At 46.2% G+C, this 19,400-nt stretch overlaps 1 long non-coding RNA gene across 1 annotated transcript in view; it reads right to left on the bottom strand.

Annotated features, from left to right (window-relative positions):
- The window catches only part of LOC144761916 (uncharacterized), a 52,157-nt gene extending 33,617 nt beyond the window's left edge, over positions 1-18,540 (bottom strand). The window contains exons 1-2 of the long non-coding RNA XR_013595946.1: positions 18,415-18,540; positions 18,120-18,249 (exon numbers count right to left, since the gene is read on the bottom strand). This is a non-coding gene — a long non-coding RNA (uncharacterized LOC144761916). The remainder of the gene's footprint in view (positions 1-18,119; positions 18,250-18,414) is intronic.
- Positions 18,541-19,400: the final 860 nt, after the last annotated feature.

Raw genomic sequence — 19,400 nt, forward strand, 5'->3', positions numbered from 1 at the left:
GGGGGATCGATGTGGCCGACTGCTGGCTAATAGGCTCCGGGTGACGCATCAATGGCAATTGGTGAAGGAGATCGTTGACCCCACAGGGTCGAGGGTCACGGAGGACGCCCATATTGCCGAAACCTTCCGCAGGTTCTATGCAGATCTTTACACCGGGGATCCCCCGGATGACTCTGCGACTACGGCCTATTTGGATACGGTCACCCTTCCCTCCCTAGCCCCCTCGCAGGCAGAGCACCTAGACAGGGAAATTCGAATCGAGGAGGTGATCTCCGCCATTGCCAAACTTAAGCCCGGTAAGGCCCCAGGGCCGGACGGATATACATCTCTCTTTTATAAAACGTTTTGCCCGTCGCTGGCCCCACTCCTCACCCGTCTATTTAACTTGTTCGCTGCGCCGGGGGCCATCCCCCCTGATCTCCTGCGTGCCTCTCTCTCGGTCCTCCCCAAGCCTGGAAATAACCAAAGTCAACTCCCTCTTGATGTAACACATTTTTTGATTGGGTAACAGAAGTTGACACGTAAGAGAATTGACCTGGAAGCCCAAGAAGTCTATTACTTGCGTCGGGCACAAGACTTACTTCTGAACGTTCACCAGAAACCCCAGGGATTGCAAAAGGTCGATGGACAATTCCAGGTGAGTCAATAATTGGGACGGGGACTCCACCAAGATGAGGATGTTGTCCAGATAAATGATCAGATGAATACCCCGAGTGCGCAACGACTCCACTACTGGCCTCAGCAGTTTCGTGAAGCACCAAGGTGCCGACGAAAGGCCGAACGGGAGTACTTTGTATTCGTACCACGTCCCCAGCCAATGGAACTGAAGGAAACGCCGATGAGGAGGAAAGACAGGGACGGACAGGTAAGCGTCCTTGAGATCGAGGCGAACCATCCAGTCCTTCTCTCTCAGAAGATCCCGTAATAGATGGATGCCCTCCTTAATAATTCACAATACAATATGCACTTGGCTTAACGCAAAAAGTGTTTTATCACATCTACAAACTGTAATGTAACTCCATTTGCTGTCACTCAAAAATAATACATTAACGCAAGAGGCTACATTAGCCATTTATATATCAGAAAGGTTTCCACTAAAAAACTACAGATTGAATGTCATAATACTAGTGATGGCTTTTAAATAGCATTTGCCACCAAGACTTGCAGCAATAAGTGGGGTCTAATTATCTATATCAATTGTACTTGTTATCCCTAGCATGGGAAATTATTTCCAGTGCTCATCTGGCAATGCACAATCCGGTGGCAAGGGATGTGCCAGCTCCTGCTTGGGTCTGAGGTGCCTTAAAGCTTGTCTGCTGTTCATCCTCCATCAGGCCATCATGGACATCGATTCACCAAAATACTAGGGGTAGCGAAAATGACATCATATACCCTTTGACCATGATGTCACAGCAAGTGACATCATATGACCTTTGACCCTGCATCATCCCAAGACGTGATGTCACATAACCTTAATCCTGATGACATCACAATATTTAACATTGCTGAAGTCACACCATTGCATAATTAATATTATATATTCTTCTAAGGGACAACAAAAGTTGGGGGTTTCTCTTTCCTGAGAAACATTTGAAAAAAATTGGTTTTACTTGTGCATTTTAATGCACAATTTTCACATAAATTTGATAAAACGCCAGAGGCTGTAAAAAACACTCACTAAATATTCAGGTCCTTTCATGGTGAGCCAAGCCACTGAAATCTGACAGTCCCCACAAGTTCACCCAATTATGTTTTTAAATGTCCTATGGGTACCCTCTTATGTCAAAAATGACCTCCATTGATAGGACCAGCATTTTGCCATGGTGGCCCCTTTTACCCAAACATTACATACAATACGCCAGTGCCAGAACTTTCCTAATACTGCTTCTCTTGCACTATGGAGGTCCCTTATGTCAGAGGTTATGTCTAATATGTCAAGGACCACATTTCGTCATGGATGGCCCATGACCTTGCCACAGTTGTCTTCCCATATGCCAAGAATTTCCTCCAATGTGCCATCACCAGCAATTTACCACAGGTGCCAACTATGCCAAGAATTGCCTCCACCAGGCCGGTGCTGGCATTTTTTCATGGGTGCTCCATGCCAAAATGTACCTACAGACTGCCAACAGTAGCATTTTACCGAGGGTATCCCATATACAAGTATTGGCTTTACGCACAATGCAATCCTATGGAAGGAAAAGATATATATGCATAACGGTAAGTACGGTCGGATGCAGGGGTTCACCTTCTAGAATTTGGGTAGTAGTGGGCCAAGCTCCAAAGTACTACCAGCAGTTCATCGGGACTGCCTGGGTGTAGCTAGGAGCAAGGTGCTTGTGGGGTTGGTAGGTGTGTGCTACGGAGAAGTGTGGGGGGGGTGAACTGTAAACAGGTTGCATAGGGGTTCTTAGGGACAACTCTAAGAGCTCCCAAAAGGGGGCTTGGGTCACGAGGGGTCTTGGAGCAAGGGGGCACAGCCGGTTCATCAGTACCAAGGCCGGGCTGCTCGGGTGCAGACTGGGTAGGCCAGCTGGCCTGGATGCGCAAAGATGATTCTCGCAGTTAGGGACGAACAGCTGGCAGAGGCAAAATCAGGACGGCTGGGCCACTCATTGAGTGGGTCTAAGTGATGCTGCTGTCCCTCAACGGCTACTCGGTCATGGTGCTGAGAGAATCCGGACTGGACTCTCGCTGTCTTTTTGGTGCAAGGCGTCTGGTACCCTGGCTATTGGTGTGGCACGGCTCCGGTTTGTCCTGATGTCTTCACACTCGGTGGGTAGAGAGATCTGACTCTCCAGAGGTCGAGTACCTCTTCCTGGTCATCTGCGGCATTGGCCAGGTTTGGGAGCTGCAAGGTGATGGACCAGACTTTGCTTTTCAGTGCATGGTGGCTACAGGGGAGTAGCTCCTCTACTCCAAGGGCGAATGAAGTCAATTTTCGAAGTACTGGTAGGCTACCCAAGGCTGTGATTGATCTCCAGCTTGCAGGACGAGTCTCTCTGTCATGATTGTTGAGAGAGTTGTGAGCAGGCAGGGGTTTGCACCAAAAGCTCACAGTTCTCCTGCAGTGTCTCTTCTTCATCCTTCTTTTCTTGATCCGTCGAATCTCAGTTCTTGGGTTCAGGGGTGCCACCTAAATACTTAATTTTATGTCAAGACCGGAGGCTCCTATTATGCTTTCTTATCTTGCATTTTATTTCGATAGCAGCCAAGATAAGTACTAAAAACTACAGTTCCCAGAGGGCCAAGCAAAGAACTGTCCAATGGGAACGCACAACATCAGAACATTATAACCAATCAGGTCGTAGTAACATGTATAACATCATAACAGACTGTGAACCTTCCTCTTTTCTTGCTGCTCGCAGTCAGATTAGTGCCTTCTCTTCATTGCTCCATTGTTATATGCTTCAATTTTATCGTTATCGTTTTAACATTGCTTTTGCTGTGCATTGTATTACTGTATGCTTAATATTGTCTGTTTAGCGCTTACCAATTTGTGGCTGTTAGCGTTTTCTCACCTGTTTAATCGCTCAGGTGTTCCCCGCTTGCTAGCTCGCTCGCGCGCGCGCATTGACTGTGGTGTTTAATGCGTCGCGCGGCGGCTGTTTTCAGCACGTGGCGGTTGTTTTCATCGAGTGACGACTGTTTTGAAATTATTTGTCCCGTTTTCGCCGAGCGTCTCCCTTTCCACGATGCTTCCGGTCTTTCTGCCTCACGGAGCTTCGTGTTTGCTTTCCTTCAGCACCGCCTCTAGGGGTGTGACTTCTGCTGGTTTCTGCCTGGTTTCCGCGCCCTTTATCTCCCGGACTACAATTTTAACCCTGTTCTCCCCGTGTTTCACACAAAGTAATTTCTTTATAATGGAGCTGGATAGCTCTCCTACTTCAGACATGAATAATGAGGAAGGCGAGGCCTTCAAAAGCGATCTAAATGCTTTTATTAACAGTTCTGAAGAGAATGCTGTGGAAGCTTCCATGAAGCGTTTCTCTAAAGGCATGGAAAATTCAATGCTCAGTCTGTTGTCCAAAGCCTTGGCCCATTCTGCAGGGGATAGCAGAAAAAGAAAGTTGGTACCCTCTGTGTTTTCTAATGTCCTCAAAAGTGTGTCATGCTTGATTACCAAATCTTCTTCACTCCAGACCGAGGACTCTGTTCCTCCCAGGCCTCCTTCTGAGAAGGGGTTGACATCTGCTGATCGTAAAAGAAAATCAAAATCCAAACACGTTGAGAAACCCAAAAAGTTGGTGATATCCACCATTATGGACACAGACGATAATATGGGTGTGCAGAAGATGATTTATTTGATGTCTTTGATGTTTTTGATCCTCCTTCTCCTCCCTCTAAGAAATTCAAATATGACTCCTTTGCTTTTACCCCAGTGTTAGACTCAGAAGGTGCCCCATGTTTGATCCTTCCTCTATCCGTCATCCTAACTCCACGGAGTGGTTTCCGTCTGTGCATGTTGGCGATTATATCTCGGCCAGGCTTCGGTACCCCCTTGACAAGTCAGCACGATCCAAGTTAAAATCTGAATTTCCTAAAGCTTTTTTACCTTCCAACATTACTGTTGTTCCTTCCAATGACCAACCTCTTCTTACCTTTTTCTCAAAATTTGGTAAAGACCCCCGCAAAGGGGTGGATAAAGCTTGGTCCACCTGCCAGGACGAGCTTTTGGATATAGTGGGCCCTTTGGCTCGCATTTTTGATGTGGCAGAAGCTGCTTGCTTGGAAGGACAGGACTTGAATGCTGAAGATGTTTCTTTGTGGGTCTAACAAGCCTTCTGTCTCTTAGGTAACGCCAACGCAGCTATCACTCATGAGCATCGCAAAGGGCTTCTTATCAAGCTTGACCCGAAGCTGGCTAATCTGGCTCCTCTTGATCCCGGCCTCAAGGCAGATGGACTTTTATTTGGGGATTCCTTGGTTAAGGACCTCAGTAAATTTGTTACTACCTTCGCCTCTTTGGATAAGGCTCAACAATCAATTAAAAAAGGTTTTTCCCCTCTGGTGTTTGGGCGGGCCGGCAGAGGCAGGAGTCGCTCTTCCGGCCACTCCTATCCAAATCAAGGCTCCAGAGGCTCCTTCAACACAGGCTATCAAGTGTACAAGCCTCAGTTCTACCCACAACGAGGTTGTGGATACAAAGGTCGTGGACAGAAGAATTTACGTCACAGCAACAACAACCAACAAGGTAGGTTTTCCCCCGGTGGGGGGTCGTTTGAAACTCTTCATCCAAAAATGGCTCACTCTCACTGCAGACCCCTGGTTTCTAAACACTGTCTAAGGTTATTTTATAGAGTTTTACGTGCCACCTTACCAAACAGTGTTCCTTCCTCCTCTAGTCTTTTCGGAAGACATGGTTCAACTCATTTCTATGGAAATCCCAAACCTTCTCCAAAAACAGGCCATTCAGATCGTCCCTCTAGATCCTTCAGGTTTTCTCAGTTCCATTTTCCTTGTCCGTAAGAAAAACAAGAAAATGCGCCCTGTTATAAATCTAAGGTGGTTCAATCAATTTGTGGTGTATTGCCACTTCAAAATGGAAACCATAATTCATTTGCGAGACACTCTTCGCCCAAACGACTGGATGGTCAGGTTAGATTTGCAAGACGCATATCTTACCATTCCTATTCACGCTTCTCACTCAAAGTTTCTTCAGTTCCAATGGCTAGGCGTCACCTTCCGATTTTGCTCCCTTCCGTTCGGCCTATCGTCAGCACCATGGTTCTTTACAAAAATCATGAAACTGGTGGTGTCTTATCTACGATCCCTCAGGATCATGCTTATCATTTACCTAGACAACATTCTGCTCATGAACACGGACAAACAGAACCTTTTGTCAGATTTGAACACCACTCGGTCTCTTCTTCTAGAGCTAGGTTTTTTCCTCAATATCGAAAAGTCTATGCTCATTCCTTCCCAGAGCATCAAATTCCTGGGCTTTCTATTGGATTCCTCCAGGGCGTATCTTCTTCTTCCTCAATCAAAGGTCTCGACCATAAAGTCAGAAATTTCTCATGTCCTTCAGACCTTTCTGATCTCCCTCAGATTTCTTGCTCGGATCGTCAGCCTTCTCTTTGCTTCCATTCAGGCCATTTTTCCAGGGCCTCTTCATTATCACACCCTTCAACGTCTAAAGATCCGGCATCTTCGCCAAGGTTTGGCCTACTCCGAACTCATCGCTTTGGATCAGGAGTCTTGCGTCGAACTCTAATGGTGGATCGACCATTTAGATGCTTAGAACGGGCAAACTATTTTTGCTTCGGCCCCAGACCTTGTATTAGATTTCGATGCAAGCCTATCGGGTTGGGGCGCCCGTTGTGGTCCAGTATCGACTGGCGGTACATGGTCGCGCGAGGAGTCGAAATTGCACATCAATTGTTTAGAGATGCTGGCAGGCTCCTTTGCAATCCAAAGCCTCACGAAAAACAGAGTGCGCTGGTCCATTCTCCTTCATATGGACAATGTTTCTGCGGTCCGCTACATAAACCATCTAGGTGGCACCAAGTCCAAACCTCTAGCAGATCTAATTTAATTTAATTTAATGTAAAAAACATTTGTAAAGCGCGGCGTTCACCCTACGGTTTCTTGGCGCTATAGTAGTAGGTCCAGCAACTGGGGGCGGAGTGAACCTGGTGCAGGGAAGGAGGGACAAGTTACAAGGAAAAGGCCTGTTTGAACAGAAACGTTTTTAGGTCTTTGCGGAAGGAGGAGTATTGTGTGGCAGATCGTAAATGGTCGGGGAGGGAGTTCCAAAAGGTGGGGGCCAAAGTTGAAAAGTTGGCTCCCCCCCACTTTTTACGTTTAAAACGCGGGATTTGCAGGAGGGATTTAGCGGAAGAACGAAGCTCTCTGACCGGGACATATTCATTGATCACAGAAGAAATGAAGGCTGGGGCAGTGCCCTGGCGGGCCTGAAAGACCATACAGCCGGTTTTAAAGAGGGAGCGTTCCTTGACAGGAAGCCAATGGAGCTCCTTAAGGAGGGGTGTAGAGTGGTGAAAACGTGGGAAACCATACACCAACCGAGCCGCTTGGTTCTGGACCATCTGGAGTTTGCGCAGGCTGTATGCAGGGATGCCGTTGTACAGGGCATTGGCATAGTCCAGCCGCGAGATCACCAGCGCGGACATGATCAGCTTAAGTGCCTGGGGGGAAAAGAAACGGGAGACAGCGCGGATAGTTCGGAGAGCGAGGAAACAGGAAGAAACTACAGAGCTGATTTGTGAGTGTAAGGTGAGTTGGTTATTTATTTTGACACCCAAGGTTTTAACTGTGGAGGAAGGAGTGGGGGAGGGACCAAAACAAGAGGGCCAAAAAAGAGAGTTCCAGGGACTGGAAGAACCACCTGTGAGAACCAACTCGGTTTTGTCCGGGTTCAGCTTGAGATGGTTGTGGTTCATCCAGTCCCTGATGAAAATCATAATGGACTGGAAGTTTGAGATAGAGAGGGGAGAAGAGGAGAGGTTAAAGATGAGCTGGAGGTCATCCGCGTAATTATAAACGGTGACCTCCAGCTGCTGAAGTGCCAGGATTAGAGGAAAGATGTAAAGATTGAATAATAAGGGAGAAAGAGAGGAACCCTGGGGGACACCGCAGGTGACTTGAAGTGGGGTGGTCGTGAAGTCCCCCAACCGAACCGCCTGGGTGCGGTCCCTCAGGAAGGAGGATAGCCAGACCAGGGCTGAGCCCTCAATTCCCGCCGCCCTGACACGTGAAAGTAAGATGGTATGGTCCACCGTGTCAAAGGCGGCGGAGTGGTCGAGGAGCACCAGAGCCTGATGTTTGTTGCAATCCATACCCTTCCTGAGGTTGTCCAAGACTGACACCACGACAGATTCGGTAGAATGCCTGGGGCGGAAGCCGGCCTGACGAGATGCCAGACCCCCATTTGCTTCTACATGGGTGCTGAGTACCGAGGTGACATGGCGCTCAAGCACCTTGCCCAAATATGGCAGCAGGGAAATGGGGCGGTAATTAGCTGAGATGGATGGGTCAGCGCCGGGCTTCTTTAAAATGGGCACTATTGTAGCTGATTTAAGAGCGGGGATCACCACTCCCTGAGTAAGGGAGCTGTTAAGGAAAATAATGGGAGGCTGGGGACAAGTAGAGTAGATCTGTTGTAGGATTCGTGCCGGACAGATGTCTGCCGGAGAACCAGATTTGACTTTAGGAAGTATCTTTAAGAATACTTCCTCAGTAAGGAGGGGAATTGAAGTAAGGTGGCACTGAACAGGGGGAGGGGAAGGGTCAACAAAAGTAGAGGAAGGGAGGGGAATATTAGCCTTAATGGTTGCAATCTTGTCCAGAAAGTAGGAGTTTAATTGGTCACACAGGGGCTGGGTTGGGGGGATTTGAGGTGAGGCTCTATCGGAATAGGCTAGGTCATTAACTATACCGAAAATCTCCCTAGATTTATTTTCCGCTGTCATTATTTTTGTGGAGAAATAGGAGGTTTTGGCAACTAAAATGGCTTTCTTATACTCAGTTAGTAGTATTGAGTAGTGAGTTTTTAATAAGGGGCAGTAGTTTCTTCTCCACTGTCTCTCTGCTTGCCGTAAGGTCAGTTTTTGTTCTTTTAAGTTGTCGTTGAACCACCTGTTGGAGTCCTTGGGTCGTCGGGTGGAGATACGACGGAGTGGAGCAACCGAGTCGCAACCTCCAGCCAGCCAGGTATTGATAGCGATGGCTTGGGAATTGGATGAAAGACCAGTGAGGGTCGGGGAGGAGTTCTGAAGCAGGAAGGTCAGGGAGGGAAAATCAACTCGGTGCCAATTCCGCGCCCAGGTGTTTCTGGCATGTGGGACCTTAGAAATAGGTTTGAGAAGGATGGAAAAAGAGATAAGGGCATGGTCGGACCAGGGACAGGGAGATACAGACACCGGGGAAACAGGAAGGTTGAGAGACCAAACCTGGTCAAGTATGTGACCACGAGAATGTGTAGGGACAGATATGTGAGGGACAAAGTTCAGGGAAAGAAGAGATTCAGTGAATTCTTTAGATGCGGTGCACTCTGAAGGATCTGAGGGCCAGTAGTTGAAATCGCCTAGCACCAAGACCGAGGCATAATTGACCACCAGAGTGGCCAATAGGTCTTGAAATGCTGGCAAAAACAGAGACGAAGGCTGGGGTGGACGGTACATCAAGAGGCACGTAATTGGAGGGGAAAAGGATAGGGAGCGGACTACAAGGAATTCGGTTTGGGCAATAGGGGGAGAGGGGAGAAGTTGAAAATTAAAATCGGACCGAGCAATTAAGGCCACACCACCACCCATCCTGCCCGCGGGGCGATCGGCGCGCAGAGCAGCGTAGGAAGGGGGGAGGGCGGCCAAGAGTGCGGGTAGGGAAGAATCACAAAACCAGGTTTCGGTCAGGAGCAGTAAGTCGGGCTTCTCGGAATCAAGCAGGACAAACAGCTCGTGGTGGTGTTTGACCGCTGACCTGGTGTTAAGCAAAAGAACAGATAAAGAAGGAGTAGGAGGAGGGGGGTCAGGCAGGGAAGAGCACAGCGGTGAAGAGGCCGGCAAAGGCAGCGTCAGTGTTGGCAAAGATGGAGGGGCAAGCCCTAGTAAAACAATGTGGCTGCAAACAGATTCTGAAAGTGGCCAGTGGCCCTGGAGGGAAGTGAGCTCCTCAGTAGAGTACGATGTTAATTTGGCATGGGGACATGCCCCTCGCCCCGTCCGGCCGCGGACGGGCGCAGACGGGCTTGCCTTAGGCGCGCCCGCTGCGCACGTCCGCTGCACGTTCTAGAGTTGCACATTGAGATATAGGTCCTTAGGGGCGGGAGGGGGCGTGGCCTACAAGTGGGCGTGGCCAGCGGCGATGGGAGCCGGTAGAGGGGGGGCACGTGACAGCGCTAGATCCGCTGCACGGCGCCCTCAGGTGCAAAGTGCTTAAAGTTAAAACAAATAGTATTTAAAAACACAAGTAAACAATCAAATTCTGCTTCTCACGGCTTTCCGCCTCAGGAGACAGGAACCAACAGAGCGCTCGTGTTCAGCGCTTAAAAAGGGCGGGAGGGGGCGTGGCCTACAAGTGGGCGTGGCCAGCGGCGATGGGAGCCGGTAGAGGGGGGGCACGTGACAGCGCTAGATCCGCTGCACGGCGCCCTCAGGTGCAAAGTGCTTAAAGTTAAAACAAGTAAAAACTAGCAAAGAGTCTTTGGGAGTACTGTCTGTCAAACAAATTATCGCTTAAAGCAGAGTATCTTCCTGGAGATTTCACCTCCATAGCGGATTGACATTCTCGCCATCTTCGAGATTCCAGCGATTTTAAGCTTCTTCCATCCGTCTTCCAATCTCTCTCTCTCTCTAAAGTGAGGCCCTTTTCATATCGATCTGTTTGCTTCTCGCCAATTGCCTAATTTCTACAGTTGGAGGCCAGACCCCCTGGCTTTAGCGACAGACACCTTTCTCCAGGACTGGTCCCTTCATCTCAATCATGCCTTTCCTCCTTTCTTCATGATCAACAGAGTACTTCCTCAGGTTTGTCGCCAATCGACCTCCCTGGTCATAGTAGTTCCCTTCTGGCAATCACAGATTTGGTTCCTGTCTCTTCTGGAGATGACAGTGGACTTTCCGGTGTTGCTACCTGTTTGCAACGATCTGCTTCTGAGACCTTGGGGTCATCCTGACAGCCTCATCCTGGACAGCTCCTTGGTTCTGTCTACTTGGAAAGTCTCCAGCCTGTCCCTCCTGACCTCCTCATTTTGCAGGTAGCTTCTCTCTTCATCAGTAGAGCCTGGGCCTCAAGAGCCTACAAGTCCGCTTGGACTTTATGGTCAAGCTGGTGTCTGGAAAGACATATTGATCCCTTCTCAGCCCCTCTAAACTTTGTGGTTAATTTTCTGGCTTCCGATGCCAGTGCAGGTAAGTCATATCGAACAGTCAACTTAAACAGATCACCCATTTCCCTCAATCACTGTCCTCTTGATGGCAAGCCTGTCGGAGTTCATCCTCTCATTTGCTGCCTGCTTCGAGGAGTACGATTTTCCAAACCTCCGTTGGCTAAGTATTCTAAATTATGGGATGTCAATTTGGTCCTTAATCTATTTTCCGATTGGCCAGACAACGCCGCTCTTTCTCTAAAAATGCTCTCCGCTAAGCTTACCATGTTACTGTGTCTTGTTTCCATTAAACGTGTTTCAGATGTCAAAGTACTAGATGTTTCCTCTCGCCAGTTTTCTCCCACTAATGTATTGTTTCATGTTAATAAACAAACTAAGACAAATCTAAACTCTGGTTTTTAGGTCTCGTAGAAAGACCTATTACGGTGTAACCAAACTATTTAACTAAAGCGGATTTCGACGAGTGCATGAGTTCTCGTGACCGCGCTTTTATCAGAGCCGCCTGCCTCCGAGAGCTTTAAATTAAAGCCATCTGTTGCTTCCCCAGCGCACTCGGCCTCACTTCTCCTCCCCCTAATTAACACACAGTTCTAGCACGGCCGCGAGGCTGTGCTTCAAAGGGATCCGCTCCGGCTTGCCCCACATGGCTGCATGCCCCCCAGAGTGTATGGCTCACGAACTCCTCGAACACTTGACACTTCTGCCCCTGCTTAGTGACGTAGGTTTTACTGGAAATACCCATGTGATTTTTACCAACAGGTAGAGCAACAGGTAGAGCGCAGCACTGCTGAGTCCCGGCCTCTGTCTCATCTCGGACCCGACCATCGCCGGAGACTCGACCGCCGGCGCACTCACCCGCCTGTCACCTCTGAGTCAGAGCGCACTCTGCTGTCACCGTTCCTGCACTCTCGTCTCAGTATCAGACCTCTCTCACTCTCGTCTCAGTGTGTGTCAGACCTCCCCCCTTACTCTCCGCTCTCATCTCAGTGTCAGACCTCTTTCCCCTCTCACTCTCTGCTCTCTCTTCCCTCTCACTCTCCGCTCTGTCTCCCCTCTCACTCTCCACTCTCTCTTCCCTTTCACTCTCCGCTCTCTCTTCCCTCTCTCCGCTCTCTCTCCCCTCTCACTCTCCACTCTCTCTCCCCTCTCACTCTCCACTCTCTCGCCCCTCTCACTCTCCACTCTCTCCTCCCCTCTCTCTCCCCTCTCACTCTCCACTCTCTCTCCCCTCTCACTCTCCACTCTCTCTCCCCTCTCACTCTCCGCTCTCCCTCACACACCCTTACCCTCACCCTGACACACCCTTTCACCCTCACACCATCACCCTCACACCCCCTCACTCACCCTCACACACTCTCACTCACCCTCACACCCCTCACCCACCCTCACACACCTTCACACACCCTCACACAACCTTACCCTCACCCCCTCACCCTCACACACCCTCAGTCACCCTCATACCCTCACCCTCACACCCCCTAACCCTCACCCCCTCACACCCCCTCACCCTCACACCCCCTCACACACCCTCACCCTCACACCCCCTCACTCACCCCCTCACTCACCCTCACACCCCCTCACACACCCACTCATCGTCACCCTCACACCCCCTCACCCTCACACCCCTCACACCCCTCACCCTCACACCCCTCACCCTCACCCACCCTCACCCTCACCCACCCTCACACCTCCTCACATCACATACCCTCACATCCTCTCACCCTCATGCACCCACACACCCTCACACCCTCACCCACCCTCACACCCCCTCACCCTCACACCCCCTCACCCTCACACCCCCTCCCCCTCACCCCCCTCACCCTCACACACCCTTACCCTCACACCCTCACCCTCAGTCACCCTCACACTCACACCCCCTCACCCTCACCCCCCTCACCCTCACCCCCTCACCCACCCTCACTCACCCTCACACCCCCTCACCCTCACACCCACCCTCACTCACCCTCACAACCCTCTCACCCTCACACACCCTCACACCCCCTAACCCTCACACACCCTTACTCACCCTCACACACCCTCACCAGCATAGCATAACAAAACCTAGCATAGCATAGCAAAACATAGCATAGCATAACAAAACAAAGCATAGGATAGCAAAACCAAACCTAGCATAACAAAACAAGAAATAGCATAGCAAAACACAACAAAGCATAGCATAGCATAACAAAACACAACAAAACATAGCATAACAAAACATAACAAAGCATAGCAAAACAAAACATAGCATAACACACAACAAAACATATCATAAGATAAAACATAGCATAACATAACAAAACAAAGCATTGCATAACAAAACATAGCAAAACACAAAGCATAGAATAACAAAACACAGCATACATAACAAAACATAGCATAACAAAGCATATCAAAACATAACATAACTTAGCATAACAAAACACAACAAAACAGCATAAAAAACACAACGTAGCATAGCATAACAAAACAAAGCTTAACATAGCATAACAAAACATAGCATAGCATAGCACTACAAAACATAGCATAACAAAACATAGCATAGCAAAACAAAGCATAGCATAATAAAACACAACAAAACATTGCATAGCATAACAAAGCATAGCATAGCATAGCATAACAAAGCATAGCATAGCAAAACACAACAAAACATAGCATAACAAAACATAGCATAGCATAAAAAACAAAGCATAGGATAGCAAAACTAAACATAGCTTAGCATTACAAAAAAAAGCATAGGATAGCAAAACAAACCATAACATAACATAACATAACAAAACATAGCATAACAAAACACAACACATAGCATAACAAAACATAGCAAAACACAACAAAACATAGCATAGCATAACAAAACACACCAAAACATAGCATAGCATAACAAAACACAACAAAACATAGCATAACAAAACATAACAAAGCATAGCAAAACAAAACATAGCATAACAATACACAACAAAACATATCATAAGATAAAACATAGCATAACAAAACAAAGCATTGCATAACAAAACATAGCAAAACACATAGCATAGTATAACAAAACACAGCCTACATAACACAACATAGCATAACAAAGCATATCAAAACATAACATAACTTAGCATAACAAAACACAACAAAACATAGCATAACAAAACACAACATAACATAGCATAACAAAACACAACATAGCATAGCATAACAAAACATAGCATAACAAAACATAGCATAGCAAAACAAAGCATAGCATAATAAAACACAACAAACAATTGCAAAGCATAACAAAACATAGCATAGCATAACAAAGCATAACATAGCAAACCACATCAAAACATAGCATAACAAAACATAGCATAGCATAAAAAACAAAGCATAGGATAGCAAAACTAAACAAAGCATAACAAAACACAGCAACACATAGCATAACAAAACATAGCAAAACACAACAAAACAAAACATAGCAAAACACAACAAAACATAGCATAGCATAGCAAAACACAACAAAACATAACATAGCATAACAAAACAAAGCATAGCAGAGCATAACAAAACAAAGCATAGGATAGCAAAACTAAACATAGCATAGCATTACAAAAAAAGCATAGGATAGCAAAACAAACCATAGCATAACATAACATAACATAACAAAACATAGCATAACAAAACACAACAACACATAGCATAACAAAACATAGCAAAACACAACAAAACATAGCATAGCATAGCATAACACAACAAAGCATAGCATAGCATAACAAAACAAAGCATAGCAGAGCATAACAAAACAAAACAGCATAGCATAACAAAACACAACAAAACATAGCATAGCATAACAAAACAAAGCATAGGATAGCAAAACTAAACATAGCATAGCATAACAAAACAAAGCATAGGATAGCAAAACAAAACATAGCATAGCATAACAAATCATAACATAACACAACATAGCATAACAAAACACAACAAAACAGCATAGCTTAACAAAACAAAACATAGCATGGCTGAACAAAACATAACAAAACATAATAGCATAGCAAAACACAGCATAGCGTACCAACACAACAAAATATAGCATAGCATAACAAAACATAGCATAGCAAAACACAACAAAACATAACATAGCATAACAAAACAAAGCATAGCAGAGCATAACAAAGCATAGCAGAGCAAAATATAGCATAGCATAACAAAGCATAGCATAGCATAACAAAACATAGCATAGCATAACATAGCATAGCATAGCAAAACATAGCATAGCATAGCATAACAAAACATAGCATAGCATAACAAAACAGCATAGCATAGCATAACAAAACAAAACATAGGATAGCAAAACAAAACATAGCATAGTATACAGCATCACTCAGCACCACCACAGCATCACTCAGTGGCACCACAACATCACTGAGCTCCACCACAGCATCAATCTGTGCAACCATTCAACAACAACTGGTTCACATATGTTATCTCAATGTTTCAAGCTTTATTACAAATGTAACAAAAAGATGTTAATATTTGACATATGTTCTTGGATTTTCGTCACAATAAAATACACTGAACATAATCTTCACAAATGTTATTTACAAAAGTTTAAGCTATTGCCATTATAAATTACAATAACTTTTTTAAGTATTAATTATTAAAAAAAAATTAAAAACCATTCTTATCTGTAATATCAATACATGTAAGTCACGTAAATACAACACATATTGCATTACAAATGCTATAGGTGTCACATTTGTGAAAGTTATAACTATTGGCATGGTAAATGACAAAGCTATTAATTTCGCTATTTTCAAAAACAAAACCTAAATAAAAAATGTGTCATTTACAATACCAATAGCTCAAACTTTCCTAATACGAGACCTATTGCATTGCAAATGCTTGTTATCCCTATTTCCCTTCCCATACTAAGCTATGTGTAGGTCAATGCCTCAAGGTTTATGAACAGAGAACCTCCAATCTCAGACGTCCTCATTCCCAACTTCTCATTTCTTTCCGTAAACCCCACCTTCCGTTTCCTCTGGCCCGTTGAGTTCGTTGGGTCATGTCCCTTGCGGGCATCGACGTATCAGTGTTTGGAGCCCATTCCACCAGGGGAGCCATGGCCTCCAAAGCTTTTTGGGCAGGCTCTCGCTTGGAGGACATTCTGAGATCTGCGGATTGGTCTAACGACAATGTATTCAGAAGGTTTTATTGTAAACCAGTTGTTTCTGCTGTGTCTTTGGTTATTGATATGATTTGAACAAGCATAATAGGAGCCTCCGGTCTTGCCATAAAATGTAAATGTTCCTAGTAATTTATGACGGAAAGTCTTAATTTTATTAAAGACACGGAGGCGAGCATAATCCCGCCTCAACACTTCTAATCTGTGTTTTCTCCCTCCCTACAGCGGCTCCAGCATTGCCTCCTGCATCTTCGTAAGAGGGTTAATAATCTGCAAGTTTTCTTCTCCTCTTCATGACGCCTCTTCTTCCTGTTCGACACCCTCTTCGGAGATTCCGGCCGCTCGTGTGACCTGGTTGGATCTTGGTCAAGAATTTTGTTCCTGGACTTTGGCCTTTTGTATTGTGATATCAATTGTTCCTTTATTTATTGACTCTATCTGAGCTGCTCGTCAGCGAACCGAGGAAGGTTCACAGTCTGTTATGATGTTATACATGTTACTATGACCTGATTGGTTATAATGTTCTGATGTTGTGCGTTCCCATTGGCCAGTTCTTTGCTTGGCCCTCTTGGAACTGTAGTTTTTAGTACTTAACCTGGCTGCTATTGGAATAAAATGCAAGATAAGAAAGCATAATACTTACCTCCATGTCTTTAATAAAATTAAGACTTTCCATCATAAATTACTAGGAAAATCTACATTTATGGGCATTAAGGGGAGTGACAGGAAGTAGGGAATGAGCTAACTACTTTTAGGGTGTCAACACCATCTATATGACCAGTTCCTGTGGGAAGTGGGCATAACCCTGACCCTAGAATGCCAATTCCAATCAAAAGAAGATGGAGGAATCAGAAAAGGTGGTGCCCACATCATCTCATCCACCTTAGAGGTGGTGCTGGCTTTGTGTTGGACACACCTCCTAATCTTACTAATTTTCCCGCCTGTCTTGCCACCAAAAAGTGGGGTTAGAATGTGGGGCGGACATCTCCGCTATCTGGAGAGGCAAGGGTTATATAACAAAGGCGGAAGGGCCTTTGAAGCTTCCCACCCAGGAATGCAGATCCTGTTTGGAAGAGCTGTAAGCATCTCTGCCTAGAGCAGGCTTTGTTCCCGACCTCTGAGAGCGATGGCTCTCACCACAGGAGGTCAGAAACTCGTCTAGGGTGGCTGGTTGTCGAGACCAGTCAGTCCAAAACACTAGTAGAAGGTCGGTTTTCAGGGGGCACCTCTAGAATGCCCTCTGGGTGTATTTCTTAATAAATCCAACACTGGCATCATTGTGGGTTTATTAAGATGAGATGTTTGGTACCAAACATCTGGGGGTATAGTGAAGCCATCATGTAGATGGAGAACTCATAATCATGAGTGCCCAGCCCATGTACTTGGTATGGCTTCCCTGTGCACTTGTGGTATCTAAGCATGGACTTGGATATCACTGGGACACATCCACTCACACAGATATGCCCACACATGGGTATAGTGTCCCTGCCTTAGGGTGTAAGGCCTGCTGTAAGGGAGACTTACCTATAACACATGTAGTGTTTTGCAGGCATGGCACCCAGGGGGATGTGTGCCATGTTGACTCTTCACCTTTCTCTGCACTAAGACACGCCGGTTGCAATGGCTGGTTTTTGCATGAGCTTGGTGAGGGGTCTCTTAGGGTGGCACCATTTATTCTGCAGTTCTAAGGGATCCTCTTTAGTCCCAATGCCCTTGCTACCACAGGGAGTCTAAAGTGGTGCCACCTGTGGAACAATGGTACAGTTTAGGGAAAGAAAACTGGTACTGGGGACCTGGTTAGTAGGGACCCAGTACACTTTAATTCAAAGTTGCATCACATACAAGGCAAAAAGTGGTGGGTAACCATGTCAAAATGGGCACTTTCCTCCAGCTGGTCATTCCTATTTGGAAATTAGTCAATTATCTCTTATAGACCGAGTCAGTGATATCGAAGGCAGACTGGTAACACTAACTGGCAAGCTTAACAGGGATCACCTGCAGTTGATTAATGTATATGGGCCAAATGTGGACGATCCTGACTTTTTTGACACATTGCACAGACATACACCAAGTATCATGATTAGCCCACTATTTGGGGGGAGGGGGTGACTTTAATCTTACCCTCTCCACGGTGCACAATAGATACTTGGACATCCTCCTCCGCACAGCATGCCAGGGTAGCTCTCATCCATACACAAATTCCAATGCTATTACGAGTGTCTTTATGCTCCCAGGCCATTATTATGTCCTCCTTAAGACCGGAAAAAAAAACAATTGAGATCACCTCATACAGACTTCTGCCTCTATTAAACACAGACAACAAGATGCTCGCCAAGATCCTCCCTCCAAGGTTTCTGCCCTTAATGCAATTCTTAGTGCTGCGCAGCCAGTCTGGTTTCATCCTACAACGCTCTACCTCTTTTAATCTTCGCACGCTAATGACCATTCTCCATAATGTTGACCCACAGACGTCATCCATCTCAGTTCTGCTTGATGCGGAGAAAGTGTTTGAATCTTTGGACAGGACATTCATTATGGAAACATTTCACAGACTCAGTCTAGGCAAGTTCTTTCTGTTGCTTATTGGTTTATTATACACGGCTCCCAAGGCCAGAGTCCAGATAAATAATCTCTTTTCTGCCTCACTCGCAATTGGTAAAGGCACCCGTCAGGGATGCCCTTTGTTCCCATTGATCTTTGCATTAGCCACAGAGCCGCTGGCCTGCTATATACAGGAGTTTCACTCACACAGAAGGTTGTGCCTTAGCAACCAATCCCTGATCTTTATCCTATATGCATATTATATCATTTTATATATACAGCACTCAGATGATAATCTTGGATCTATTATTCAAGAAGTTGTCAGATTTGGGGGATACGCTGGTCTCTTCATGAACTGGTCTAGGTCAGAGATACTTCCACTCCAGGATGTCTGCCTGGCTCTTACATTGGAGTATCCTTTCAAATAAATCCACGATGGGGTAGGGTGCCTCGGGATCTGGGTCTCCCGAGACTACGACGACTTGATTTGTGGTAATTTTGGCACTGCCTTGGCGGCAGTCATGGCTAAGATTGAGCCGTGGATACAGCATCCTCTTTCTCTTCTTGGGAGATCTCATTAATTAAGATGGTGGTGCTTCCCACATTTTTGTACCTATTCTTTAACCTTCCTGTCCACCTCCCTCTTCAATTCTTCAAACAACTGAAGAAGGTTTTGCCGCATCTAATCTGGAACGGTGGTCAGCCTAGATAATGTGGGGATATACCTGTACGGCCCATGCAGTTGGGTAGCCTCGTGCTGCTTGATTTCGATTCTTATTACCTGGTAGCACAGGCTCACTACTTAAAATACTGGCTCCTGATGCCAATAACTCACACCCACGTTCGGGCTGAATGGGCTAT

Source organism: Lissotriton helveticus, chromosome 6 (genome assembly GCF_964261635.1).
Source record: "Lissotriton helveticus chromosome 6, aLisHel1.1, whole genome shotgun sequence".
NCBI classification, from domain to species: Eukaryota; Metazoa; Chordata; class Amphibia; order Caudata; family Salamandridae; genus Lissotriton; species Lissotriton helveticus.